Below are 3,405 nucleotides of genomic sequence, written 5' to 3'. Positions count from 1 at the left end.
TTGTAGAAAGGACCGCACCCATCCTGAATATGTGTGATTAAGAAAAGAAAAGAATAGAAAAGGCTAATGAGTGAGACCCCAAAAGCTAGTGTAGTGTTAAGGAGGCTTAGTTACATTAAAGATCATAGCGTATGATACCATCCCCTAGCCTACATTACAAGCCAAAGAGAAGACCTATTGTGATCCTAGCTGACCTGTCTGGAAATCTTGGTAGTGAAAATAAGGGCAAGCCTATGGTATTTGGCATACACTAATTGGAACCTTATTTTGAAAGTGAGTGTCTTTTGACTGTCCCCATGGTTACATAGGTGATATCTGATATTAGTGAAGTGGGACTTTTTTATAGTGAGGTCACACTGGTTATATTGTTAAGTGCTAACTTGTTTGGATAGTGTAGTCTTCGTACATGCATGGTTGTTGTTGCTGAACTGATGCCATATCTTGATTCCTGTGTGTCACATTTTTGTTTTTCAATAACATACACAGTTGCTTTTAAATTGATTAACCTTGGAGATGGTGAAGATGTTTTGAGATAATATGGATGGTTGAATGTTGAATGTGTATTATATCCTCTTGGTTGTATTTTAGTTGCTTGAGGACAAGCAATTGTTTTAAGTTGAGGGTGTTGATGTGTGAGCAGATGCTAACACATTTGAGGCTTTTAACTGAGAATAATTGCAAAGTCTTAAGAAACTTTTGTTGTTTTTGATTATTTTCTCTTTGATATTGCAGTAAAAGTCATGATACAAGAGAATCAGCAATTATGGGAGTAAAAGAGTTGACTTCTGAGCAAGTAGAGAAAGAAGAATAGCTGATGACTTGTCTGATAAGTCATCAGCCTTGTGATAACCTATCAAATTTGTCGTCAAGCTTAGACAGAGAATGGCCTTCAGCTGGACTATGTGACGACATCTGTGATAGGCCGTCAAAAGTATAATAAGCCATCAGGCTCTTCGTCAGGCTTAGGCAGGGAATGGATTTCTAAGTAAAGAAGTGACGACATCTATGATAAGTCATCACATGTCTGATAAGCCGTCAAGCCTCATCGTCAGCCCAAGGCAGAGATTATCAAAGTGAAGAGGAGCTGACGACATTCCTGATAAGCCGTCACACACGTCGTCACCTGCCCGAGAAAATACTGTGATCTATGATTTTGTTTCCATAATTAGACTGAAGTATTTAAAGCATATGTTAGGGTTTTCATTCATCATCTTGGACATCTGGAACTCACGTTTAGAGCACTTTTAATTCTTTATAGAGATTATTACAATTGTTTTGGGATTTTCTACTGGATCAAACAAGAGAAACACTTGTTGCTATTCATCTTGCTATAAGATCATCTATCTAAGTATGAATTCAACTTGTTGTCTTGCTTATTTTATTATGAGTACCTAAATTCCCTTAACCCGAGTTGTGGAATCTATGGGTTTGGGTTTGTAACGAAACTAAGTGTTCAAGATTCTAACGGTGATAGGAACTTCTTGTTAATTCCATTATTTTACATGCTGACTATTGGTTGCAAACAATAGACTTTGCTTACGGGTTATTTACTTGAGATAAGAAATCAACCCTAGTAAGAAGTGAATTATCAACAAGGACTTGGAAGCAATAAACTTTCACTTAATAATTAATGTTGTAACAAGATTAATTAACTTGGGATAACATCCTGTTATGAAATATAAATTCCCTAAGTTCGAGAGAATTAGGTGATTAAATGTCTAGATAGGTTGAGAAATATTTAAACATAACTTAGATAAGGATAGTCTATTTTTCCTACCTACCAAAAGAATCTTGAACCGTTACTAGCGTCTGTCAATTCCCAATACCCATAGTGAACATAACTCTGATTTACCTTTATCATATTTATTTCAAATACTAAACTGAGAAGTAATTATTTGTTACACTTTCAAAAAAACCCGTTCATTGAAAACTGGTAACTATCAGTTGATTAACCCAAATATAACTCAAATTCATACCCTAGTCCCTATAGGATTCAACCCCAACCTAGTTGGGTTATATATTGACAACAATCGCTTACATTCTCGTAAGAAAGGTGTAGTTTGAGCGTTATCAATTTGCCTAAGTCAAAGTACACAATGTCCAAGGAGGACCATGGCCAAAATAGGTTCATTGTGATACAAATGGGAAGGTGATAGGTAGGCATTCAGGCTTAAAATTAGGATCAAGGGATATTATTCACACATGGAAGCTCATTTAGGCTAAAAGTTGACTAATATCAACAACGGCCTATGATCCTTACCTAACCGTTATCCTACAACCAAGGCAAAACCAACTGGGCAAGTTCTGGATTTAACACACAATGGGAACTAGGTAGTTGATACGCCCAAATTACACCTCTCTTATGAGAGAGTAAGCGGTCGCTGTCAAATATAGAACCCAACTAGGTTGGGTGTCGAATCCCACAGGGAATACTGTGTTACTAAGTATTGTAGTTGTTACTGGACTGTTGGTCAGAGGTTCCTGAATAGGGGATTTTGGTTTAAATTTGAAACGATAGTTACAATATAACAATGAAGCAATATGTGTATTAATATTTGATCACAGAGAATGACAAGTTAGGGTTATGTCCACCTTGTAGCTTTTACTTCTCTATTAACTATGAGTAATAAGGATTTATACATGCATGCACTTATAGAGAGATGTATTCTAATTCTAAATCCAAGTGTTTCTCAACCATCAAGGATTTATTCACCTTAGTTCTCTCGAATCCAAAGTGTACAACCAATCATACGAACTCTCCAAGTAGTTAATCCTGCTAAGGCATTAACGTGTAAAATAGAGGTTGGAAACCCTATTTTCTTGTCACTACTCTCTTTTCCAAATAGTAACTTTTCTATCGAACAAGTTATTGCTATAATGGTACATTCCCTATGTTTACAACCACAAGAATTCAATCATAACGAAGAGAGTAATGATATAAGTGAATTAACACATCATCAATTCAAAAACCCATAGCAATAGAGAGTATACTACAAGGTTTCCATAACCCTAACAAATAAACTTAGCTACTCGTGAATAAAATGGAAATCACAATAGAAATATGCATCATACCAAAACTTAGAACGATCTTGGTGGAGAAGATGAATAGCAAGAATAAGAGAGAAAAACGTTTCTCTCTCTTTCTCCTCAAGTTAAGCCGTTTTCTCTTGTTTTCAAAACAATACAGAATAATGAATCCCTAAAAATTCAGCCATAAGGCTTTTAATAACATCCTTCTCTAATAAATTGCTACTGCATCCTTAACTATTTAAAAATATTGAGTTTTCCCGAGAAAAAGTTCCCATATATCACATTCAGTCCAAAAGTTGCTTTCCTTTTATGTGAAGTTTCCTTTGCTATCCACAGGTTCCCAAAGTGTCGTAATCTTCCTCATTAGTACCTGAA

Source organism: Capsicum annuum, chromosome 11 (genome assembly GCF_002878395.1).
Source record: "Capsicum annuum cultivar UCD-10X-F1 chromosome 11, UCD10Xv1.1, whole genome shotgun sequence".
Lineage (NCBI taxonomy): Eukaryota > Viridiplantae > Streptophyta > Magnoliopsida > Solanales > Solanaceae > Capsicum > Capsicum annuum.
The sequence above is the reverse complement of the archived record's forward strand: the minus strand, read 5'-3'. Positions refer to the sequence as shown.